Genomic DNA, 27778 nt, shown 5'->3' with positions numbered 1-27778 from the left:
TGTTCAGTTAGCCCAAATAGAAGGTTTTAAATGTTGGATTTTTGTATGAAGAGGTATTAAGGAGATAGAATTGTGTGTCCAAGAATAAGTGGGGGTTGCAGTGTTGAAATTTGGACACTTTGTTTTTGCTCTACACTACAGCAAGACATGAACATAACTAGAATTCTTTAAAGTTTGGAATCTTTGTAGTTGAAATTAAGTGTGTGCCTTTTTTGCTCCTCTGCTGGAAACCTTCTGATACTTTTAGTTTGCTCTTTCACTTGTCTAGTACGTGGTGCTTTCTGGAATGTATCTAGTTGCCTAAGAGGTGGTAGAGGTAGTGCCACTTATTAATGAGGGTTTTAACTAACTGCACTGAAATCCTTGAAAGTGCCATCCATGTTCACTGCTGTTATTACATACCACATCTGTCTAAAGAAGCAGCGGTTCATAATTCAGACATGTGCTCTGCAACCCTGTTAGGGCACTTTGCTCTGAACAGTGTGATTTTTTTTTTAACCCTTCAAAAATGACTTGCCAGATTATTGGTGCACCACTTTCCACTCTGTTTGCCAGAATCCTGCTTCGGCTCTGCTGCCCATCTACCTCTGAACCATTCTGCCTGGCAGCTTCTGCAATGTGCTTCCTGCCTTTTTTTCCTCAACACTCTGCACTTGCTGGGCTAGTAGTCTGCCTTTGAGATCAACTCTCACTTGCTAACCTAATTGTACTTGACTAATGCGCCTTCAAATACAGTAGACATACCTTTTAATTTCTTTTAATTTTGGATGGTTTTACAAATCTCTGTGACTTCCTTGTGCATGGGTGATGCAAATCTTCTCTGTATAATTACAACTTTAGTGTATGCACTGCCAAAGGGCGGACAACTACAGTAGACCTTCTGTACAGTCTCCTTGTTTTGTATGGTACTAATCCTGCACCCTCATTTTTACTGACATGCTCTGTATCACTTGATTGAATATTCTTACTAGTCATCATGTCAAACATCTTCGAGATAACCTACCCTTTCAAAAGAGCTGCCAAAAGGTCAAGCAATAACCATAGGGAAGCCCTACTAGAACCAAACAACCGAAAAGCTTAGATCGAGATTGGTCTGTGTGACTATATTCACAGACTTAAGCTTTAAAATTCGGAACGTGATCCATAAACATTGGAAGGTGTTCAACAGCTCCAAAACACCTCTGATATGTCCCCTATTCGCCTACAAGAAAAGCACATCTATTGGAAATAGAGTAAGCACGAGTAAACTAAAAACTTTCTATAAGCAAACAACATGACCCTTTGGAACACTGGGATACCCAAGGGACATTATCCATGCGGGACAGGTGGAGTATGTAAGTTAACCAAGAAAAGCCAGCAAGTGGATATAGGTACCAACAAGAAATGGACACAACAGAGTTTTTCTAATTGCAACACTACCCATGTGATCTACCTGATAAAATGGCCTTGTAACATGATCTATTTGGGTAAAACTAACCGCAAGATTAAGACACGTATCATTGAACACCAGAGCTGTCTTAAAAACAAAATAGAAAAGGCCCATATGGTGAAACACTTTCAAGAAAAAAATCACAGCTTCACTTGGACGGTTCTATTGGTACTGAAGGGTGTCAACACTGTACAGCTAGAAAACCTGCTTCTAAAAAAGGAACAGGAAATGATTTATATCGCTGGAATTGACACACAAGGGCTCAACAAGGCCATAGAATGGCACAGGATAAAATAATGAAGCACTAACCATCACCACAAGGGACACTAACCCTACATTATTATTTGAAAAGAACTTCCTAACTCGGCACTCACCAACGTGCCCTTAGCCAGGGCTTACTAGCAGTATAGAGGACACACAGTAATACCACTCCCTATGTAAAAAGACAGAGAGACCCCTATCTAGATGATGTGGGGCAAGGGGTCTAGGCAGTAAGTCCATAACCATAATAAAAGAAGGAAGACACTGAGGTACATAAGTCCATTAATACACTATTGCTTCTCTCCTTCATAGTAGGTACTATAACAAACTACTTGGCTATGTTGTCTATGGGTTTGTCACTGTAAATAATGGAGTAGAACCAAAAAACTTGCTAAGCAATTTGTCCCGGTCGGGATGTACAAGCGCTTAGACACACACTAATAAAATCGACTCCACTGCCCAAATTACACATAGTAGAGTCTGTTTCCACTGACCCAATGCCCATACCTGTAGGAGCATACCTGAGTGCATACTTGCATTTGTGAGTTTTTTTTATCCTAGAACAACTGGCTGGGAGTTCCTACACGGTATTAGGTAAAATAGATAACAGTTTGGTATTGATTGGTAATTTTGTAAGGCACTATTACCCCGCTTAATTAGATTCAAACCGTATGGATTTCCGTGCTCCAATATACAACGAGCGAGGTGCCAAGTATATAGTTCCCAACCAGCACTAGCCATTCCAACAGGGTGCCCGCCTCCACAGAGGCCGGCATTGAAAGAGACAAAGGGCCTCATTACAACTCAGGCGGTCCGGAAATAACGGTGGCGGTAAACCCGCCGCCACCGTTGTTTCCGGACCGGTTGATCCCGACTCCTGCAGGCGGGAGGTGAGGTTCCCGCCAGGTCTGACCTGGCGGGTTTAACACCGCCAGCCTGCAGGCGGACGAGGAAATACCGGCAGCATTACGAGATGCTGCCGGTGTTTCCATGATCCCCATTCCCATCGAGTCCCATAGGACTCGATGGGAATGGGGATTAACACCATTCCGCCTCCGTGATTCCCGGAAAACCGGGGTTGTAATGCCCCGGTAATTCTGGGAATCATGGAGGCGGAATGGTAATACGAGTCCGGCGGTAACCAGGCGTAATGAGGCCCAAAGTCTGCTAACTACAGTTACCAGGACAACGGACGCTAACTGAGTGAGACGCGGACCAGACAAGCTGCCGCAGCTACACTTGGACACGAAAGGAAGCATTGCCACAAATAGCGATAATCAGCTGGAAGGTATGCAAATTACTAAGAATATTTTACTTATTAGCGTGCAGTGCCAACAGAGATTACAGGAGTCTATCCCTTTTTCTATTCCGGCAGCGAGCAGTTCACTGTGGGCTGCGCATGAAACACGAGGAGTTTTTCTCTACACACTGCGCACGGATTTTACCCTTGGGTCAACAACAAAAATTATCTTCAAACTGATTCTTTCTTTTTATGTTGTCAGGATACCTGGTGCACTCTCCGGCCAGGGTCTTTTAAACCAACATAGCCTGCTGACAAGTTCTTTTCATATTCCCTTCCAACTTGCCTGGTGTATTTACCTACCTGGATTTCTTTTACACATTTTCAACTGCCTAGTGTACTTTCCAGGGCTTCTTAAAAACACACACTTGTAATTGCCTGGTATACTCTCCTGCCAGTGCTTCTTGCAATTGCCTGGGCTTCTTTCAAATGCACAAACTTTCATACGGGTGCTCCAGCTCACTCTCCCACCTTTGATGGTTCCACTCTATAGCCCCACAGGCTAATATACTTGGTTTATTATACATGTCATCTTTAGTGTCTCTCTTATATGTTTGCAGCATGCATTTACAAACTTGAAAGTCTTTCCTTATCAAAAACTCCTCTTTCAGTCGTTCTCTGTCCAGTTTATTCAACTGTTCCTTCTCTCTCTCTCTCTTGCTTCTGCTATGTGAAATTATCTCAGTTTGGCATGGCCAACAATACGCCACAGAGTTCCCTCACCGGTTCTTAATGGCTTTTCTTGTTTTTTCTGTGGCTGCTGGTGACAGTTTCCTGCTGCTTTCTGTTTCACAACCGTTTCTCCACCTTTTTCCTGCTTCATGAGGTTTCCGCTGCGCTCGTCTGCTTTGCATCGGACTCCAGTGAGCAAAGCGATGTTCTCTGATGCCGGCGAACGCCCCGGAGCCCTCTGCAGGTTCCCGAACTGGTTAGCTCAACAAAGCCTCCGTGGCGTTCCTTCGCACGGAAAGGAGCAACTCGCTCTTGCCAGCAGCCTTTCTGCGTTCCTTGCTTTGGTGATTTAAATGTCCCAGGCACAGGTGTGCACTTGCTGCGACTGGAGCGCTGCTTGTGCTTGTGAATTCCGCTACTCTGCATTAGTTCACTTCTCTTCCTCGTCCCAGTGTTATGGGGATTGTGGGGATAGTAGTCCCTTCCTGAAAATAATGTATGAATGTTTGCATTGGGTTTTAAAGGCAAACTAGATTTGGAAAACGTGTTTATAATAATTTTACAAGCCCAGGTAGATTTTGAGAGTTGGCCTTTGTGGTGTAACAAATGATTTTTACTACTCTCCATGTGTGGATGAGTGAAGGTGTTACAATACACTATTAGGGCATGGGGAATCAGAGATATATTTTCAGAATGGAAAGCGGGATACCATAACCCTCTCCGTGAGGTTGCCTCCCCCCATGTGTTCCTCCCTCATATAACCGCCAGGTCAGGATCAGGTAGCAGCTTCCGTCCCCATGCCACATGGGAGGAGGTCATCGGCAGGAAAGAAATATCATCATTGGATTCATCACACCATTGAGTTGCTGCCTTCATTGACTTCTGCATCCCTGAGCCTTCCTGAGCAACTCCTTGAGCCATGTGCTGAGAGGGGATTGAAGGGAAGACCACTGCACAGAAGTAAGGTAAGTGTAAAATAAGAAGTGAATGCATACGTGTATCTTTTCAATGTTATACGGAGTGTGTATGTGAGTAAGAGTTTGAATGAGTGTACGCACATGTGGGTGACTGTGTAGTTCAGGCATTAATGTGTGAGTGACTGAGAGTATGGGTGCAAGTGCTACACATGCATGTGCGTGTTAGTTTGGAAGGGATGGGGGACCCCACACCGGCGCAATAAGGAAATGGGGAGGCACTAACTAGTAGGGTTACTATTTCAATCGAGGTTGTTCGTGTTAAAGATTATATTTTCAATTGTTAGAACAAATACACTTCAGGTGCAAAAGGGGCAAAAATGCCATGCGACCACTTGGGGCAGAAAGTAATTCAATAGAACAAAACCATATATTACCGCATGGTAGCCCTCAAGAGCACTCCTAAGGGATGATATCCCAGGTTAGGTACTGAAGTCCATAGTTCTGGTCAAGTGTAAAATACCCAGAGACCAAAAGCCCGGACCACAACAGAAATACTACTCGAGACCAAACGGTCAGTTCATTAAATGTAATGAACAAATGTTAAAAATCATGGGCAATAACCCAACCTAAAAGTACCTATAAGTAGTGAACAAACTCAATCACCAGGTAGAAACAAGTTTTATCTTGTTGTTTTCACAAACACATATGCAAATTCAATTCAAACACATATGCAAATTCAATTCAAACACATAATGTACATCCATTAAATTAAACATAGTATACATAACATAAAGGCAATTAATACGTGTTAGCACAAGTGCAGTGCCTCACTGTCCTCAAAATTTCTGTACATGTCCTAGAAACATTACAATAATCCAGGATAGTTTTAAAGTAGTTGATATGTTGCCAGCGCGTTTCAGATCATAAGAGATCCATCTTCAGGGCGATGAAAACTATCTGTTCCACTTGTTTTGTATATAATGAGCTTCTACATATCTACAGGAAATACCAAAACATAATCCCAATAAGTAACTGAGACCTCACTATCTGTTTAATTTACGGTAAATAGACTAAACTTATAAACCACCAACCTTGAGTGACATGTCCCAAAGTCAAAGGGTCAACAACCTGTTTACAAAACGAGAAAAGAACCCATCAACATCTTAACTCAACTGCAATACCTTCAAGCAACATTAAATGACCCTGTGGGCCAATAGACATCACAAAGTGTAAAAAAAGTACTCACCCGGCTTGAGCCTGATTGTAGCAAAACAGATTCATTGGAATACAGTAATGAGAATGTGTTGATTTACAAACATCATGCCCCTGTTTGGACCAGCTATCAGAATCTATGCATAGGCTATGGTCACCCTTACCTAAAATTCACAAACATCAGTACTAAATACAGCTACAACTAAAAGCCATAAGACCCATTACAGGACGGGTCCCAGACCCATTGCTAGACGGGTCCCAGACCCCTGAGTCTAGAGCCGAAATGGCGAGCTTCTAGACAGTTATTTCACGTTAGTTTAGAAGTGAAAGTTGCTTCCTTCTATCAAAACCGTCTCCCAAACAGGAAAAAATCCAAGTGACTTACCCACTTAACAGCCGCAGAGCTATAAACCACACCGACATCCACGAGCGCGGCCCGGGTGTCAGACAACATAAATAGTTTTCATGACAACCCAGCGCATGCGCATTGGTGTCGGTCATGGTCATCTGCCATCTTGGTGTGGGCACGCCAACCCACCCGTGCCTGCTTGTAGAGGGCACGGTCACGTAAAGCAGTGGCCCGCCTGTTCTGCAAGTTGAATTCAATGTACAAAAATGTATACAACGTAACTGGCGGGAGGAATGCAGAAGACAATTCTGTTGGTGTCCCCCAAATTAGCTGGATTAAATTAACATTCAATGCTGGTAAATTGACCTGTCATATGAGCCATATGAAAAAAAGAAAAATGTAAAGGTGCCCTTCATTGTGAAAACGGCACACATCTCAATGATACCTCAAGTTTAAATGTAACTCACGGGTCAATGCCTGTTAACAATCTTAATGTCCGTAAAAATGAACTCGCCACATCAGAACTTCAAAAAATGATGACCCTTGAATTACTCATCTGCATCACAGAAAATTCACTGGTGAAACTGGTTTCAGCCCTTCAGTAGGTGAGCACGTACAGATGGACCTCACGCATATGCTTCTACCCATCAATATGCTCCATAATGGTGCTTAGCAATCAATATCTCATCCCTCTAAGTCCATGTCAGCTCACAATCTCATGGGGCAACTAATTGCAGTCCTTTAACAATTGCAAATTGTCATGAGATATTACGCTGAAGTATCACCATACATAGTCAATACATCAGGACTCTCAGAGTATTCTCGCGGTGAATACCCGCTCACATTCTGTCGGTATCGCAACTTCTAATGTTCCTGACCATCATAAATCAAATGGCAGTACATCTCCGATGCTCACTTCAGAACCATAGCTAGTGGCTAATCTCATATCGTGACGTTAATGCATAGCAGGTCATTGCCTGCCACTAAGGTCACAATACCCATGATAACAAATACTTCTCAAAGCAGAACTCCAGAATTTAACTGAAACTTCGAACTTGTAATCACGTTCAAACAAAGCACATTAGGTCAAATTCAACATTCATTCCCCTGGGACTCAATGAATCTAACAAATTGATCCAAAATATTTCCTGTTGGAGTTGTTTCATATGGAGATCACCCCCCCCCCTCCGATTTCCGAGTTTAACTTGTTCCAGGATGACACACTTAAGCTGTGCCACAGTGTGTCTTGCCTGTAAAAAATGGGAAGATACGGGTGATTTCAGACTCTTTTTGCGGATATTGGATTTATGCTCTGACCAGCGTATTTTAGCCTTTCTACTGGTCATACCTATGTAATAAAACCCACAGAGTCATTTTAGGCCATAGATAACGTTCATAGCATCACAAGTGCAAGAATGCTTCAGCCAGATCAGTTTCCCAGAGCGCGGGTGTGCCACGCTGTTCCCCCTAATGATGTTAGCACAATGGGGACAATTCAGGCATGGTATAGTGCCTTTGAACAGGCTCTTTGCTGCTGGTGTGCGTATTTCTGCTTGAACCAAGCTTGTGCGCTGCGCTCTGTTGTTCCTATATGCAAATCGTGGTACCTGAGGGAAAAGATTCTGCAACTGCAGGTCCATCTTGAACATCATCCAGTTTTTCTGAATGATCCTCCTAATCCTCCCACTTTGTGTGGAATGAGTAGTAACATACAGTTAACTTGGGGGACACCAGCAGAATTGTCTTCTGCATTCCTCCCCCCAGTTACATCATATACATTTTTGTTAATGAATGTTAATTTAATCTAGTTAACTTGGGGGACGCAAGCAGAATTGTCTTCTGCATTCCCTGCCCCAGTTACGTCATATACATTTTTGTTAATGAAGGTTAATTTAATCTAGTTAACTTTGGAGACACCAGCAGAATTGTCTTCTGCATTCCTCCCCCCAGTTATGTCGTATACCGTTTTGTACATTGAATTCAACTTGCAGAACAGGCGGGCCGCTGCTTTGCGTGACCGTGCCCTCTGCGACACCGATGCGCATGTGCTGGGTTGTCATGACAACTATTTATGTTGTCTGACACCCGGCCGCGCTCGTTGATGTCGGTGTGGTTTATAGCTCCGCGGCTGTTAAATGGGTAAGTCGCTTGGATTTTTTCCTGTTTGGGAGATGTTTTTTTTCTAGAAGGAAGTGACTTTCACTTCTAAACTAATGTGAAATAACTGTCTAGAAGCTCGCCATTATGGCTCTACACTCAGGGGTCTGGGACCCGTCCAGCAATGGTTCTGGGACCCGTCCTCTAATGGGCCTTATGGATTTTATTCATAGCCGTATTTAGTACCGATATTTGTGAATCTTAGGTAAGGGTGACCATAGCCTATGCATAGATTCTGATAGCAGGTCCAGACAGGGGCATGATGTTTTTAAATCAACACATTCTCATTACTGTATTCCAATTAATCTGTTTTGCTACAATCAGGCTCTATTTATTGTGTTGTAGCCTATGTAGATTGCCTGACACTTTTCGTGCTCCCAGCTTTTGTGGGTTATGCCGTTGCAAGCCGGGTGAGTATTTTTTTTACACTTTGTGATGTCTATTGACCCACAGGGTCATTTAATGTTGCTTGAAGGTATTGCAGTTGGGTTACGATGTTGATGGGTTCTTTTCTCGTTTTGTAAACAGGTTGTTGACCCTTTGACTTTGGGACATGTCACTCAAGATTAGTGGTTTATAAGTTTAGGCTATTTACCTTAAATGAAACAGATATTGAGGTCTCAGTTAGTTATTGGGATTATTTTTGGGTATTTCCTGTAGATCTGTACAAGCTCAGTATATACGAAACAAGTGGAACAGATAGTTTTCATCGTCCCCTGAAGATGGATCTCTTATGGTCCGAAACGCGTTGGCAACATATCAACTACTGTAAAACTATCCTGGATTATTGTAATGTTTCTAGGACGTGTGGACATTTGAGGACAGTGTGAGGAACTGCACTTGTGCTAACATGTATTAATTGCCTTTATGTTATGTATACTATGTTTACTTTTATGGATGTACACTATGTGTTTGAATTGAATTTGCATATGTGTTTGTGACAACAACAAGATAAAACTTGTTTCTACATTGCGATTGAGTTTGTTCACTACTTATACATACTTTTGGGTTGGGGTATTGCCCATGAGTTTTAACATTTGTTGATTACATTTAATGAACTAACCGTTTGGTCTCGAGTAGTATTTCTGTTGGGGTCTGGGCTTTTGGTCTCTGGGTATTTTACACTTGACCAGAACTATAGACTTCAGTACCTAACGTGGGATATCATACCTGAGGAGTGCCCTCAAGGGCTAGCATGCGGCAACGCATGGTTTTGTTGTATTGGACCCCACACCGGCAGCATGATGAATTCTTTTTCAGTGACATTGTGGACAGAAGCATCATGAACATGTATTTGTCAGTGCCATTCTGGCATATATTTAGGCAGAGCAAGCCTGTATGCCTTTTAGGGCCATGATGGACTATACTGTGGACAGAGGCATCATTAACATGTACCTTACAGGGGCCTTCTGCTATATGTTGTTACACCATCATGAAAGTGTTTTACAGTGGCAATACTGGTATATATCTAGGCACAGCCATCATGAGCATGTATTTCACAGGGTGATGCGTGAGTGCATTTAATATATAGGATAATTAATATGTAGAGTGACATGCTGGCATTTACTATGGGCACCATCATGAGAGTGATTTACAGTGGTGATATGGGCATACGTTTTGGGCAGAGCATCATGAAAATGTCGTACACTGCTCCTGTGTACTGTTGGTGATCTTGCATCTATCTATTGATTTCTTTCCATGTGTTACCCTACAGATGTTTGTCTAAAATAGAGATTGCAATCTTTGGCTCATATACTGTTTTGCACTACAAACTTCATCGTACCAAACCAGCACATTTCATGGTGAGAGATCATGGTGGTTGTAGTCTACAACATCTGTTGAGGATGTAGGTTGCAGGACCCTCTTTGAAAACAATTGTGCTGTAAAATGCACCAGTGCCACCCATTATTTAAAACAAATTTGTATTGGAACTCTCCCTTCCGCCTGCTCTTTTTTTCATCATCCCTCACTATCTTTGGTCAGATGCGCTAATTCAGGGAAATGCCACTTCACTCTAATGAAAAACAGTAACCGCTGGTGTTTTAGAATCATTTATAATGCAGATGCTTCCTCAGAATCCCCCATGCCCATCAAAGTCTGCCACCTCCCTTGCTTCGCATATATACCTTAGTGAAGTCTGCATAGTAAAGAGCTGCTGTTGCTTTGAAAATGCTGCTTGCCGTCTAAGAAACTGTCTTTTACATTTAAGAATCATTTGTATTGTCAGTTTTGTTGAATTCATTGTATTCAATGTTTTATCCTGCACAGTATTCATCTAATCCTTTACAATCCTGTCTTTAATATCTAAACTGCTGAACCCTGTAGGCAGTATGGCCATTTGTATGCTTTAATCAGTATCCTCTTTTTGTGTTCACTCTTCCCCGAAGTACTGGCACCTTGATTTCTCAGAGACGTTATCTAGTGGCTTCTGAGCTCTTACCCCTAGTGAGGGTTGGCTCGGCTTGTCCTTGCAGTATCTGAATCCATGGTCCCACAATACCTTGCATTTGTACTTTGTAGATTTGCCTGCAGGCTGTTTTCCAAAGGGAGATATTTTATTGTACGTACCAGGTGCCCACTTGGAGCAGGGGTGCTACTTCAGGTAATGCGTTTGGGTTCCCCACAGCAGACTGAGAAAAGTTTGATTTCTGTGTTCATGGCACAAACTCTGCAAACAATAGAAATCCCTTTATGTAAACAAAACTTCAAGTTACTGAATAGAAATAAACATTTAGACAAACTTAATAAATAAAGGCTAACATTACTTCAACAAGGAAAAGGCGTATCTGGTAATAAACCCACACAAACCATACCAATAAAGAAAAAGACTGGTGTTGACTGTGATATGAACAAATAAATAGTTGCGCATATTTCAGCTGCATATAAGGTCCACTAGTTCCTATTGTCACAGATGGCTGTGAGGGGGTCAGAAATGAGAGGCGGACACAAAGTGTTCATATTTTCAACATTAGCCATTTTATTAACAGAAATGGGTTTGGATAAAGGCCCAACTTTCCTTATCCTAAAGCAAATTTCCCTTCCTATGAAACTAAAACTAAAACAGGCTGATCTTGTGTCCAAACTAAATCTGCCCCTCACACTAACAAACACAATGAAAAGGTGCAAGGTAAATGTTTCAAATTTCAATTCAACAAAAATGTGCAAAATCCTAAACATATAACTTCAACCAAAACAATCCTTGTGTCCAGGGGTTGGCTCCCTCTCCCTGGATTATTTTGTGAAAATTGTTCAAAATGTTCTGTTTCAAGATCAGTCTCTTAAAGGGAATGCAAATGTCTCTTTTGCCTACTACCTTCCCCAGGATGGCAAAACAAATGTCTCTTCCACAACAATGGTTGGAATATAACCCGGAGGAAGTCTCTCCTAGTCTTTCAGGATGGCAAAACAGAATTACTTTTCCACTATGCTGGTTGGAATATGGCAAAGGAAAGTCTTTCTTACTTTTCAGGATGGTTAAACAGATGTTTTTTCTCTGTAGTGTCACTGAGGAGTATTTCATTCTCTTGTGTGAACTGTAGTTCTCAAGAGTAGTAAGATAACTTTTATCTTACTTAGCTTTTCTTTTGTGGGACCAGCACCCACCACCTTATATGGGGTCCTGTGGGGTTACATTGTAACTCCTTTCCCACTACTCATGTAACATTTTGTTACAGTGACTAACAAACCTAAATGGCTGGTGGCAGTAGATAGATTTTCTAACTTTTTTGCAGGTTACTAGCAGGCTGATGTCTCAGCTGCAGTACAGCACCCGTGGGTGACCATTTTCCCAAAATGTCTCCTGTCTTCTTCTTTTGCCATTTTCCATTTGTAAGTTCCTTTTGGGCTCTCCTTCTATTATTCTAGGCGGGTCCTTTGTAAATTGTGTTTTTAGAGGGCCTATCCCCTGAAGCCCACCCAGGCTCCGGTGTGTCTGACAAGGCAGGAAATGAGGTAGGGCCCCGAAACTTGACTGTCCCTTGTTTGCAGTTGTGCCTGGCTGAAAAAAGTTCAAACTGGGCGGCTGGCAGTCCTGCAGGACAGCCAACCCCCAGGGGATTAACAGCCCCATAGTGGTGAATGATTGGGTTCCAGCATATAAGGCGAGGACTTTTGGACCACAGGCAGAGTCGACCACTGGAACTGGAAATCCAAAGCAGAAGACGGGCAGAGACGCCAGCAGCATCTTCAACAACCATTGAAGTACCAGTGAAGTACCAGTGAAGCCCTGCAGCTGTGCTGACCCCGTGTTCAACTCAACAGGGAAGTTCTGCCAAGCACAACTTCCTCCCTTGGGCAGGTGGAACCAACTAGCCTCATGACCTTCTTCAATTTGGGCCATCTCCAGATGTCCTGCGCCTTTTCTGGGCTGCAGAACACCAATACCTGGGGTACCTGGACCATATGCGAGTGAATCATCTTACAAACATCGAATCTCGCTAAAACTTCGCAGACATCCATGTGGGCCCCCAGAAGCAGGAATTCTTCACTAAAAGTCCCTTTACCAGAGTTCAGGACCGAATAAATGAGGAAATCCAACCAGCGATATTTCTTCTTAGTGCTAAGAAAAAGGCGCCAAAACCACAAACAGCAGCTGCAGTGAGCTGAATCCTTTTTCTGCGGACCCCTTCTCTCGAGTGCTGCTGCAGAAGCCCACCGAAGGTCCCCCCTTTCATCACCACGACCAAGGAGCAGGAATCAGGCTACATTTTCAACTTCACGCTTCAGGTACTGTGGGGCTTGGGTTACACTTTCCTTAGGCCATTTTCGGTGCTCCTTTGCTTTGGGAGTGCTGTTTTTCTAATTTGGGAGTTGACCTCAACTCCACTGTGCAGGTCTTGCAACTTGTATTCCTGCAGGAATGCTCCTCTTGCGCTCCTGTGTTTTCTACAAGAACAACTGACTGGTTACTTTTCTCTGAAGATTTTCATCAGAACTGGTGCTGTCCATTTGACAGTGGCTTTGCTGATTTCCCAAAGGTCTATTTTCTTGATCCTACTGGCTTTGGTAATGCTGGTTCCGCGATACACTTGAATTGTCAACACTTTTTAGTTAGAAAACATACTGCCTAAATCCCTGGAGAGTTTACATTGTACTTACCAGATTTTAGCTGTGTTCTGTCTAACCTTTACTTCCGCTTAAACTGAATTTTGCAAATGTGATGCATATAAGTGCTTTTACTGACATTAACTGAAGTCACTTTGAGTGCTGGATCTGAAAAGTATATTACAAGTTACACTCATCTGCATTTTCCTTCCTTGTATAATCTTATTCCTTTTCTAATTGAATGTTATTCATTTGCGCACCGAGGCAAGGACCGGAAAGGACCACTTTGCCACAGACGTCTCTTCCAGCCGCTTCCCAGCGTTTTTCTATTTGGACTTATTTGCTGCCTAATAAGAGGTTTAACTCTATTGGCCACACCCCCTTTTATCTGGAACATGCGCGCACCGAGGCAAGGACCGGAAAGGACCACTTTGCCACTTCGCCGTGGCGTCGTGAGCTCGTGAGTTCTGCCCGCTCCTTATTTAAATAGTTTCTAGCCTTATAGGCTGAGTTGACGAAGCTCAGTTGAATTGCTGAATATAGACGTTCGTATGCGTTTGTCATTGATAACTGTAGAACTACTGAGTGTAAGCGAACCATATATCACGGCTCCATTTTGAATAGTATCTGTACACTGAGGTGTATCCATGTTGCAGCGCTTATACTCACTTAAAGGAATGGTTCTGTCAAAATTCTTTATTGCCCTTACTGGTCGGCCATGTGTTTTTAAGCCTAAGTCACTCGATTCTAGAAAAATTTCCTATGGACCTTACCCGAGTTTTCGTCCATTAAATGCACGCGAAAACAGGCACCAGGGAGCTGCCATTTTGTGATAATCCTATCATTTCCCCCATCGCCCTGGCTGACCTGCTTTTGCGGCACTAAATCATATCCCCCGCCCCTGAGCCTGTCATCAGCAGACGCGTACCGCCCATTTCACAACGCCAAAGCACGTCTCGTGTCAACATTCGCTGCGCTTCAGCTAATGACGTGTCGCCATGGAAATGGCAGGACGCCTCTTTCGTCAATAAGTATAAACAGACCGTTTCACAACACACAGCAGCAGATTTTCGATTCCATTCCTCTCTCTGTGTTACTTTGAGTATTCTGAGACTCGTTTCTGTGCTCTGGTCAGCTACCTTCGTTGCTTGTAGCCCGTGTGGACAGATACCAGTACCACCGCTATCAATTATTTTAGTTTGTGCAACACACAATGGATACAATAATGCCCTACATGTACGAGCCCGAGTATACCGAGGAGGAACTACTGGAAAGGGAAACACGTGAAAACGATGGGGCTTTGGACAGCAGTTCGCAGGACGAATCAACGGATGAAGACACTGGACCTAGTCGCATGGACGGTGTTTCCACCTGGTGCAGATGCAATCAGTGCGAGCTAATGCCGACCGAGACGGAGAACTGCTGCTCGGGATGCGTGGCCTACATTTCGGAAGGCGAGCCACGACCGCAATGCATCACCGAGCTGCCAGACTTCAGGGCAGCCTGCCTCACACGGTCCGTGTTAAGGATAATGATGGCGCTTATGCACAAACTTCGCGCAACTGTTCGTCCTCGTAATCCGAGTAACGAGTAAGTGTACTCTGCTTGTCATGCCACTCCTATTTCATGGTCGTCTCCTATATCCAAAATTACATCTACATATCATTGCAACGCATGAAAGTCGTTCAATAGTGTGCAGTGTCTAGATAGCATTTGTCCGAGCAGAATGCCATTAGTTACAAGAATTGTCATTGACAACAAACGTTTATTAAACTTATCTTGGTCATTTAAAAAGTTTGTTTCATTCCTTTTCACAGGTGGTACAGGCTGGTGGCCTATCGTTCCTTTACATGGTGGCTTCACGGGAGGCTTGGACACCGCGTTCGAAGAGTGATACCCGCCTGTGCCGTTCGTGCCATAAGAGAAACGTTCCCGAGTGACAGCGGTCAGTACCAGGGATTTTCTCTCGCTGTGCTGCAACCTGAACTGTACAATGTGTAAAGTTTTTTATTTTTGTGTCATCAAAATAAGCTACAAAATAAAATACCACATATATTTTAACAACGGTTGTTTCGATTTTTTAAATCAATCAAGTGTGTCTCCATTCAAGGATGGACGTCAGACACCTGTGCTCGGAATGGGTCAAGTTCAGGTTGCTGTGAAGCGGGGTGGTCACTATCTAAGCTAACATAATATATTATCAATAATGCATGCACTAAATAACACTTGTTCAAAGTCTTTCAGTCTGTTATGTCTCTATAAAAGTCACACATATATCAATTAACATTGGATTATACAGGCCTTAGGTCAAGGGTCTTGACCACTATAATACACTGTTTGAAGTGTGGGTCTGTACTCACAAGAATCTCCGATATGTGGCATTTGTTATTGATAGGCAACGATATACTGCAGTAGGGGTCTAATGTTAGTTGGGGATCTGCTAGGTGGGCATCATGGCGTGGTCAGTGGTCTGGCACATGAAGAGAATACCTTGCAGGGACACAGGGTCAGAATAGCAGTAACTTTCCACTGGCGAGGGTGCGTGGGCAGGGACATGTTTGTGGAGATGAACGAGCCATGTGCTTGGTTCAGGCCGGTTCACATGCAGGACTCTGATCTCAGAGAGTGATGTGTTACATTTATTAGCTGTTGCAAATACCTCTGGAGTTTTCCAGTCAGAGTGGGAACGAGGCTGTGGGCCATGTGCTCTGCGCGCTGTACTATCGCAGTGAGGCCTGGTCACCAAAATGGAGTGGAAAGGGGGTACAAAAATGGATGCCCCGTGTCCTGCTCAGTGTTCCTATCTATATGCGAATGTCATGCAAAGTTAACATCACATAAGGGCAAGGGACGGGCGCAAACGGCCAACGTGCCAAACAACATGTACACTTCAAAAGGTATCCCACGCCCAGCGGCCATCGCTCACATGGCCTCCTCAGACCCCGTGTCTCCAGGCAGGCCTCCCCTGAGGCAGGCCGCCCCCCTGCAATCCAGATGAGTGTGTCTCCATTCAGCAGTCTTCCTGTGCCTTATCTGCATGCCCCAGGCCCATCCATCCCACCCCCTCTATCAAAGGCGGTTCGCACCCGGGGATGAACGCTGGCATGGGGGGCTGTGACGGGCGCAAAGGGCCACGGTGCCAAACAGCATGTACACTTCAAAAAGTATCCCACGCCCAGGGGCCAACGCTCACATGGCCTCCTCAGACCCTGTGTCTCCAGGCAGGCCTCCCCTCAGGCAGGCCGCCCCCCTGCAATCCACATAAGTGTATATCCATTCAGCAGTCTTCCTGTGCCTTATCTGCACGCCCCAGGCCCATCCATCCCACCCCCTCTATCAAAGGTGGTTCGCACCCGGGGATGAGCGTTGGCATGGGGGGCTGTGACGGGCGCAAACGGCCAAGGTGCCAAACAGCATGTACACTTCAAAAGGTATCCTATGCCCAGGGGCCATCGCTCACATGGCCTCCTAAGACCCTGTGTCTCCAGGCAGGCCTCCCCTGAGGCAGGCCGCCCCCCTGCAATAAACATAATACCACGACATACACACGTCATTCATTCACAAACACACCCCTGTTTCTAATACTTTATAACTCACTTGATATGTCTCATGAGAACATCTTTGTGCTTTCAAGTCAAATCCTGAACCTTCTACCTGAGAAGCACTGAGATCTATGCTAATCTGCTCGTCGCCATGCTATCTGTGACCGCTTCGAGCAAACTCGTCAGTTTGCTACCTGTGGCCATCTTCATGTTCTCCTGCAACATACTGCACGGCCTGCTGAATACAACTGCTTGTTGGTCAAGGTAAGGCCATGTAACCTAGTCATATTTCGGTCATTTTTACATTTCAATCTACTTGCTATTACAGTACCCAATAGAGCTATGGTCATTGGTCTCATTGCTATTGACTTGAGTTTCAATTGTTATGCTATCAATAGATCTATTTATTTTCATCTGTGTCGATTGTCATCGAATTGCATCCTTCGGGGGTCCAGTCTATAATGTAAGCATGGTTCCTTTTCGTGCAAGACAAAACAGAAATTTCTGTAACTTATGCAAATACTAAGCCGCACATGATGAACTGGTATAGTTCCGGCAACCAAAACAAACCTTGCATTGAGCATGGTATGGTTCATTTACTTTTTTATGACATTTTTATTCATCAAGGTTTTATAATAATCTTGATATTTACTTTTCAGAATTTTCAACAATGCCTGCCTGTTCGATTAGCGGTTGCCCTTCGAAGACCCATGCTAAATCTGAAGGCACTATAATGCATGTATTCCCGAAAACTGTTGATCGAATAAGAGAATGAGTCAGACATTGCGGATATCCACTGGATGAGCTGGAAAGTAGAGTCCAACAAGTCTTTGAGGACAAGAGGGGTGATCGATACCGCATCTGCAGCCGGCACTTTCCCTCGAACATGTACACCACATCTTGGGTAACAAAGAAGAACAAACGGCGATCGACACAAAAATTGCTCGCAAACGCTATTCCCACTCTATTCATCCACAATCTGCCACTGGTGAGTCAAGTGTCCGTTTTTAGCTTTAGGCCTTGCGGTAGTGTGTAGGTAGCCAAATGGATTCATTGATATTTTAGGTGTTGTTTCCAATTTGTAATACTTTCGACATTGATATGAGTGTATAACTTTTTGAATAATGACATTTATCAATATATTATTTTTAGATTTCATAACCCACAAACGAAATCTATTCATGGGCACAGGGAACTGTGCTATATTGTGCATTACTCAAGTATTCTTTTTCCTTACATGGCAATTTTAAATATTGGCATTTCATTATCAAACAATAATTTACCTTTACAACTTCTTGACTATCCCTTGAATCTGAAGCAAGAACATTCTACTTCCGTCACGTGCTCGCAGTTATCAACCACTTCTAGCGCGTATCGGGTAATTATACTTGGCTATTCCGCTACAGACTTGTTTTATGCACGTCAAGTAATAGTTTGTATGTATCGTGTGATTATTTTACCAATTGTTTGGTTAGTGCTTTCCAATTGATATACACCTTAGTTGTCGTCCCTTGGTGTTTGTTTTCAGTTATAATTAGTGTTATCCATACTAATGCAAGTACTGTCTTTCAGGGAGATGCTGAAGCGTCCACCACATTGACAACAGCCCTAGATGTTCTTCAGCAGCCCGGGATATGGATACTGACAGCTCAACTGACTGTGATCATCGGGACTGGAGCACTTGTCATTTGATTGTTCTACACCATGTTTCATTTGTGGTTAGCCGTTGATATGTACCTGTGCGGTCGACCCCAAGCGTGTGTTGTGTTTTCAATATTGTAATCCTTACTAATGCAAATACTATGTTTCAGGTAGTTGTTGAATCGTCAACCCACGCACTTGATGCGGAGCCTGACATTCAAGTAATTCCGGTGGAAGCCGGGACCATGCGGATACGAATCGGCGCAACAGCTTTCGGAAGTGCGCACCACATTGACAACAGCCCTAGATATTCTTCAGCAGCATGAGGTATGGATACTGACAGCTCCATCGAGCGTGATCATATAACGTGATTCCATTTGCTGTGTTTTAGGGAGATGATGGAGCTTCCACTACAATCACAAGATCCCATTTAGATGATGGCGATGTAAAGAAATCGGAGAAATAAGTCGATTAAATCTGATCATTTTTAAATATTCCTTGATTCTTTTAGACAATGCAACATTTGTGGTTATCTCTTTATATGTACCTGTGCCGTCGACCCCAAGTGTGTGTTATGTTTACGATATTGAAAACCATACTAACGCAAGTACTGTGTTTCAGGGAGTTGCTGATGCCTCCTCTTCAATACAATCATTGGTGGCAGTCCATGTAGAGCCAGAGGTATGGATACTGACATCTCCATCGAACTAGGTCATCAGAGCTTGAATACTTGTCGTTTGATTGTTCCACACAATGTTTAAATCGTGTTTGGCTATTGAGATGTACATGTGTGTTCGTCCTCACGTGCGTTTTACGCTAACAATATTTTGATACACAGTAATGAAAGTCGATGGAGCCTCATTCCGTGCTTTCTATGCGGATACAGAAAATATAGTCGTTGCAGCGCAAGAGGAACGGGAGACATGCAGATATGTATCGGAGCAACAGCGTGCAGATGTTGAAGGTCGAGTCAAAAAAGTTGCAAAGAAAAGAAACAAAAATAAGGTTAGTTACAAACAGTTCATAACTTTAGAAATTTTTTTGTGCTCGGGACTATTTTATGTTTTTTTCCAGTCAATTGTACTCTACTTTATCTTGTGTTTAAACTGAACATGCCTTTTCCAATCTGTCCTCTAGTTACCCGTGGGTCTACGAACTATACATACACAGACAGTGAAGCGAATGAGAGATGTTGTTTGCCAGACCATTTACACTATGGAGGAACTAATAATTCAGACGCGGCATGTTGAGACTCGGGATGCTCATGTCCAATGGCCAGAACATGAAATGAATGTGTCCGGAGAATCCAGCAATGTTGTATTGGACCATTGCTACGGTACGACCGCACCGCCGCAACAACATGAAACTGGATGTATTGAAGATAGCTCTGAAGTAGTCGCAGATCAATTCACACAATCTACACCCGCCAAAAAATTGCCACCAGAAAAGCTGTCGACATTGTTGTGTTCTCCCATCAATGTTGAGGTAGCAGATGTTGAAATGACAGAGAATGAACCAGCAGCAGCATTCACTGACGCATCAGAACTTGATAGCAGCAATATTTCTTTCAAATGTGGTGATATGTCCTCAACGTCACAGGCCGAAACAACTTTGACGCAGGATGGCAGTCTAATGAAAGAGGGCAAATAATACATAGTATTCGACAGTTGTTTGATGGATATTATAAGTATGCTGAATTGTGGGCATTCCGTCAGAGGGAAAGTATGTGGGAAGCCATTGATTCATGTGACTCGACAAAAACAAGGCAGTAACGTCACAATACATGCCGCCTGTAGATTACATCATAAGTTCTCATGATCTGCACAACCGATGCTGGGAAAACTGCCAGCAGGCAATCTACTGTGTGCAGCTGCATCACTTTTTAGTGGCTCCAGTTTTAGAAAGTTAGAGTCTTTCTTTCAGTTTGTGGGACTCCATTTCATTTAAAAAACGCAGTACTACAAATACCAACATGATTATCTGTTTCCGGCCATTAGTGATGCTTGTAAAATTGAACAATTGTCTCTAGCAAGTACATTTGAAGGCAAACGATTCAAGCTAGCTGGCGATGGACAGTGCGACAGCCCTGGATTTTCTGCCAAGTACTGCACCTACCACTTTCAGGACATGGATAGTAAGAAAATTGTGAGTTCGGTGGTTGTGCAAGTAACACAATGTACATCCTCAGTGGCCATGGAGAAACTAGGATTTATAAAATCAGTGGAATATCTACAATCGAGGGGAATGCACATCGACCTCATAGCCACGGACAGACACATTTCAATTGCCAAGACAATGAGAGATCAGTTCCCACATATTGACGTATGGCATCTTGCTAAATCAATCAATAAGAAAATCGCGGCTGCAGGGAAACAAAAAAAGGTTTGGAAAGTATTTCTGAGTGGTCCCAGTCTATCAGCAACCATCTTTGGTGGAGCTCCAAAACTTGTGAAGGGTCAGTGGAAATACTACTTGAAAAATGGCGGTCACTGATGCACCACTGTACCAACGTGCACCGCTGGTCAGAAAACCTACATTTCCACCAATGTGAACATGGCCCTTTATCCCCAGTGGAGGCACGGAAGAAGAATTGGTTGAATCCATCTTCACCGACACACAAAGCCATTGAGAAGATTGTTTTCGATAAAACTCTATCAAGAGATTTGAGGGGACTGACAGAATTCTGTCACACAGGAGGTTTGGAGGTGTTTCACAATATGTGCCTAAAGTACAGGCCAAAGCGCTTGCATTTCAGTATAAAGGGCATGAGACATAGGACTCTACTTGCCGTCTCGGCCCATAACGAGAATCTCGGCCATGAACAATCGAGGACTAAGGGTAAAGTAAGGATGCCTCGCTACACTAAGGCCTTTTCAAAAAGAAGTAAGCAATGGCTGATCAAACCAGTCTATGAGGAAATGGAGTTCGACTTTGTCAAAAGCCTTATTGTTGCTGTATTAGAGAAGCACAGATATGGAATTTTGAACGTTTCTGTGCAGAGCACTGATCCATTGCCACCCAACATTGCCACTGTGCCATGTCCACCCAAAGTAGAGCTGGTTGTGAAGTACAAATCCCGGTTTAAATAATTATAATACGAATGTCTTTTTGTAAATAAGTTTTATTGTACAGTGTGCATACAAAGTACGCTAACCCTAAACCCTCCCTTCACCATCCTGGGTGCCGAACTACCTGGGTGTCATCTTTGAATTCTCTCTCTATTCACCTCATATTGCTGACCTTGTCTATATGTGTATGTATATATTTTTGTTGATGTAACTAATTTTCGCAATCTCTTATGAATGCTGGGCACTGTTAACCGAGGGGAGGCTTGCGTATTGCTAATAAAACAAACAAACAATAAATCTCACTTTCAACTCAACTCCTCGGTTACTTTATACTTTCCCTGACCATCCCCAAAAAATTAAAAGTCTCAATAGTTATGATTCTTTGGGGCTTCAAAGCTCGCAGACAACAAGGACAAAATTGGGGCCTTCGAACGCGCCAAGCGAGCCGTTGCAGATGGGAGAGAAGCCAGTTCGCATTTGCACATTGAGGCGCACTACATAGATGGATTCGAAACTTCAAGTTCTCACAGATGTCTTTACTACGGGATGTTGCAAAGAAAGAATGTATGCTCATTTCTAGTGAAGGTCAGCGGCTTTGATTTTCAGCTTGCGCCCTGAAGAGGCCCACAACTTGCACTGGCAGTATAAGGTTCTATTGTTTTTTGACCTTGAGAGACAGGGACCATGCAGAAAGAACTTCATTTGAAGGGGGGTTTGGGGGGGTGCAATAACGTAAGAGATGATAAGGCAGAAAATTCTTAAACTAGACCGAGTTTCATGTTAGTTCAGTATATGAAAAATCGTTATCAAGAGCACAGTGGGATTTACGGACTGCATTACGCAGAGACGCAATGGAAATTGCAAATATAATGTAAGTAACTCTTTAGACGCTTTTATACCGGAATGAAGAATTAATGAATGGATGCATGAATAAATGAATGAATGAAGAGCTTTGAAAAGGTTTGTGGGATCGTCCTTGTAGCGGGCACATGGGCATGCAGGTCCACATTCCACACGCATGTAGACAAAAAGTCGTTTCACATTGTGTACTAACCTTGATTTATTTTGTTAGTTTTCGCATTGATTTTAGAGCCGAACATACTCCATTGCACTATCCTTGAAAGCAAATAGTTTTAGCTCGGCCGTAATAAATAAAATGAATAATATTAATAAAGATCGGCTGGAAAGACTAATTATAAATTTTATGTTTTCAAAATCGGTATTTCCTTCCCTTTTGCCCCTGCCACCAGTTTCAGACACCGGCAGATGGTTTCTTCAGCTGCCAGCTGCAGCTTAATGTAAACAACTGCACCATTCTGATGATCTTATGGGACGATCGCCAAGGGCCCATATGCCCTTACGCGGTACTAGCGGCTAGAAACATATCAACCTTTACGCTGGCCTAGTGCCTACTTGATGGAACAGCCTTGCGGTTCAACGTGCGACAAAAGTGCTTCTTTGAACGAAAACCAACACTCTGTGTACCATGAAGGAACCGCGCGTGACTCACAATTTTTTTTTGCGGATAGAGATAAAAGAAAATAAATGACTTTCGGAGTTCATATGGCAATTGCAGAATATTCTATACACATTTAATGTCAAATAAATGTACTTTACCAAATGTACGTGTTGCTGTTTGATTTTAAAGTACAGTTTCATATTCCGAATTGTGGCGCGCTGTGTTGTGAGCTGATCTGTGTTGGTTTCCGGGATATGTGTGAAGTTGCGTAGAAGACGACTGGGCGCGTTTGCCTACGCAGCACAGTAACGTCACGGAGAGAGGCGGGGAATATGAATGTTTTGATAATGTCAGGCTCAGGGGCGGGGGATATGATTTAGTGCCGCAAAAGCAGGTCAGCCAGGGCGATGGGGGAGATGATAGGATAATCACAAAATGGCAGCTCCCTGGTGCCTGTTTTCGCGTGCGTTTAATGGACGAAAACTCGGGTAAGGTCCATAGGAAATTTTTCTAAAATCGGGCGACTTAGGCTTAAAAACACATGACCGTACCATTCCTTTAAGTCAGAAATACCTGCTGACTTATCTTTGTCACAAAGAAGGGGAGTGGGAGGTGGGGGAGAAACAAAAGGAGGTAGTGCCACGTGAGTCTCAGGTAAAGTTATAACGCTAACACCCGTGACTCGCTGCTCCTCTCTCACCCCATCTCTCGTTTTTTCCAGATAAGTTTTTACCAGCTCCGACTCTGAATGTGCCCCCTGGTAACCTCAATCAACAAATAGCAGTACTTCTGTGTAACCTTGCTTCAAGGTTGCAGGCTTCTGATGCACACAACTCTGAAACTGAGATTGAGAAAGTACCAGCAGTATCAGATGAAACATTGTTGGGAAACACTTGGTTACCTCCCCGTTTGCCCCAGCAGAGACTCAGATACACATAATTGTAGATGAAAGTCCTGACACCAGTCATGTAATACCAGATATATCATTGCATGCTGGTGACTATGATCTCTTAACCGATTCCGAGGCTCACACTGCCTCCACGCCTAGCATATATGGCTGTGCACTTTCAGGGTCACCAGCTATATCCTTCGTGCATCCTACCCCACGTAGGAATACTGTTCCTCGACCCGAGGCACATGTAATGTCGCCAGCGCCACCCACAATGTTAGAAATTACTATGCCAGTGGTAAATATGACCATAACAAGTCTCTTTAAATTGTTCGAAACGCTAGAGACAAAACTAGCAAAGCAAACAGAGCTAATACAAGGTATTTTGAACTGGGTTGCGGAAGAACTAGCAACTAAAAATAGGCAAGCATTGGTCAATGATATACAAGGTCACAACATCCCCTTTGTTAAAACAGCAGAAATTTGCCCACGACCTGTGTTAGAAAATCTCACGGTAGTACCATTCATTAAAGAAGTGATATTACCTGTGCTACCCCCAGAGGCTCCTCCAGACCTTCGTGCAGAGAACGAGCTAACAAAAAACAACTCTTGGATTAGCATAGAGCAAAACTCACAGGAAAATATACAGGATTTTAACAAAACACAGATTGATGAAGGACATTTTGCAATTTTTGCCAAAAACAAAAAAGCACACCAAATGAAACAAAAGCTCTCTGTGAATTTGCGGAAGTCAAGACTAGGGAGAAAAAAACAACAACAACCTCCATTAGTCCGAAAGAACAAAACAAATGGAGCTGAAGGGAATCAATCGGACGTAGACAAAGACTGTTGCGAAAAAACGTGTGATAATGCCCCAACTACGCCTCATAGAAATCATACGCTAACGCATCTTCCCTAAAATGACCTACTCAATGCATTAAATGAACACCAGCAATGCCCGAGTTTGGAGAGTAATAGCCTCCCAATGACAGCCAAAGGTATTCGATCAAAAGCACCCGAAGAACATAAAATTGCTAAGGATCCCACGATGAGAAATAAACAAATCGATGATCCTAATGATGACATGCAACACAAGCAACTTAGGCAAGACATCAGAAAAGAAGTTGAAGCATACTTAAATACTCTGAAAGGAAAGGAGAATACCATCTGTAATCAGTTGCCGCCTGAGCCGCACAGAGATACTTCGCTTGAAGCATGCTTGAGCAAGGAGCAGCCCTTAATGTGTGACACAAACGTCAAAAATATTCTTTATCACAGTGAAATGTGCACTGAGCTGCAATCAACTGATCAAGTGAAAATAATTCCAAGAGAATCGTCACTGAGGCCTAACGAAGCACAATTCGTTCAACAAAGAGGATCAAATTGGGAAGCAGTTGATGCATATATAAATGCCCAACAAAGAAGCGAGACTTCTAGAATGCACTTATTAGGCAGTGCTAGCACAGGTGCTAGTTTATCCATAACACAAAGTACTGGAAACCAGCACTCAGCCATTGAGATCCGAGACCCAGAATCAGATACAAAGAAGATTGCGTTAAACAAGACATGTCCTCAGTCTGACTGCTTCATCGTAGACGGGAAAATGGTTGGATTTACATCTGTTCCAACTGAAGGTGTGATTCACAACCTCCCAACACAAGTTACTAGAGATCTGTTGCAAGAACAAACACGCATTGAAACATCAATTAAATCGTGCTTAGATGCCTACTTTCGGAAGTTGGAGCACAGAAGTGACCTCGAAGGCCACTATCAGAACAATCCAATGGCATCAGTGATTAATAATGCCTCCGAACAAATACAACATGATCATGAAGAATGGCCCCACTCCATTCCTCCAAAGGAGTATAACGCACAGATCATACATAGTAAGAGTCAGCAACCTCGACCTAAAATCTTGAACGTTCCAAATAAAGCCAACAACAAGGAACCTGCAAGCAAGACAACTGAAAGGAGATACTCATTGATCATGAAGTGTCGTGCAGCCCTGTACTCAACATTCGACTTGTACAGAGCAAAGGATCTCATCGAGAGTTGTGCTGAATGCCCTGTGGAAAGCAAAGATGGAGATATTCAAACTGGGATTTATTATCGCACAAGATCCGCATGCTAAAGAGCAATTAGATCAACAACCCAGCCAAGCGCCTAAACATGTGCCTCAAATCTATCAAACAGCTGCACCAGAGATCACGACGTATCACAGAGCATAACAATCAGCCATTCGCTTACAGATATCTGCCTTGCCTCATGGAAAACCCGCGGATATACCCATCTACAGATCGAGAAAGGAAATTGCTTGGAGGACTATGATATCACAGCCCTACAGAAAACATGGCTGAGGAACATCCCTCTGTGGAACAACCATGAGGTCACTTTATTACCAGCAGCTAAGGCGTCAAAGGGCAGACCCACTTCGGGATTGTTAGTGGCAGTTAAACAAAGTAGTGGGCTAACCATCAAGCCATGGGCTGCACCAAATGATTTTCTACAGCTGGTAACGATTAATTTGCAACACTCGTCCTTTGCATTAATTAACATGTATAGGAATCCAGCGGGCATCACAGATGATGCATTCTATAGTGCTTTAACATCAATTCTGGATTTAATCCTGGCCGCATCAGACATCTCGGCCGCTATTGTTCTAGGGGACATTAATCTTAATTGCATATCCAGTCAAAAACACAGTGGAAAGGTGGATCCGGTTTATGGCAGACAGGAACTTCAAACTGGCCAATGGCTTACTCCCAGGAGACGTGCCCCCAAAGAACACCTGGCATCGTGGTAAAACGGGCAACATCATCGACTATATTTACGTAGATGGGAATTTATTCATCCTAGCAACCCAGTTCCAAATTGTAGAACAAACAAATAGTGACCATCATCTGCTTTCGTTAACCTGGTCATGGTCCTCACAGCAATCCTCTAATCCTAACCGAAGAATGACACAAAGTGTAACGGTCAACAACGCCAAAACTAGATTCAGGTGGACTGACAAAACCTTATATATGTTAGGGAATTATCTGGATATGCACGAAAAAAAACAGAATTCCCTATGCAAGTGTCATGAACAGATATAGGACGGTGTTTAGCAAAAATGATCAGCATGCCTTTTTTCATAAACACCAATTCAATCAAGAAGTGAAAGACTGGAAAGTTGAGTGGAGAAGAGAAAAACGAGCAATCCAGTCACTTCCACTTGAACATCAAGCACAAGCCATTAGAAGAGCTAAGACCAAATTTAGAAATTGGACTCGTGGAAGAGCTGCCCTGATGTTCCAGGCAGACAGTGAATGCATGGTGCGTAGCATTGAAAACTAAAGCACTGCAGAAATATGGGCATTGTTAAATAATGCTCAATATGACAAACAAAACCATAGCCAGATCAACAGTGTTTTGGAATGGCAATGGATACACCATTTCTCTGAACTTTACAGGGATATAAGTATCTCAGATTTAAATCATGAATTCCCCAGAGCAACCAAATGGAATCTAGAGTTTTCACCAACATCAATAGAAAATCTGATAAGGCGCTGATGGTTTAAGCAATGCAATGTTTAAATTAAATCCAACTGCCTGGGCGATCATCCTTGATAAAATCTTAAGAGCTGTTGTACACAACAGAAGCATACCTGACTCTTGCCATACTTCGATTGTGGTACCTATCTTTAAGAAGGGTGATAGATCCATGCCCTGTAATTACAGACCCATTGCATTGCTCAATGCTCCGGGCATTATCTTCGCAAGAATTGTGCTGCAAGAATTCAACTCCTGGACAAAATTTCGCCAAAAACGTGATCCAAACAGGGTTTGTACCAGGCATG

General features: G+C 43.2%; 1 protein-coding gene and 1 non-coding gene across 3 annotated transcripts in view; one reads left to right on the top strand and one right to left on the bottom strand.

The window, feature by feature from the left end:
* The window catches only part of UBE3D (ubiquitin protein ligase E3D), a 1234197-nt gene that overhangs the window by 1025313 nt on the left and 181106 nt on the right, over positions 1-27778 (top strand). The gene's annotated exons all lie outside the window — the stretch shown is intronic.
* Positions 758-860, bottom strand: LOC138460443 (U6 spliceosomal RNA). The gene has a single exon (XR_011263150.1). It is a non-coding gene; the product is annotated as a U6 spliceosomal RNA (small nuclear RNA).

Source organism: Ambystoma mexicanum, chromosome 4p, assembly GCF_040938575.1.
Source record: "Ambystoma mexicanum isolate Mex_15411 chromosome 4p, UKY_AmexF1_1, whole genome shotgun sequence".
Classification (NCBI taxonomy): Eukaryota; Metazoa; Chordata; class Amphibia; order Caudata; family Ambystomatidae; genus Ambystoma; species Ambystoma mexicanum.
This window is presented reverse-complemented; position numbering and strand designations above follow the sequence as displayed.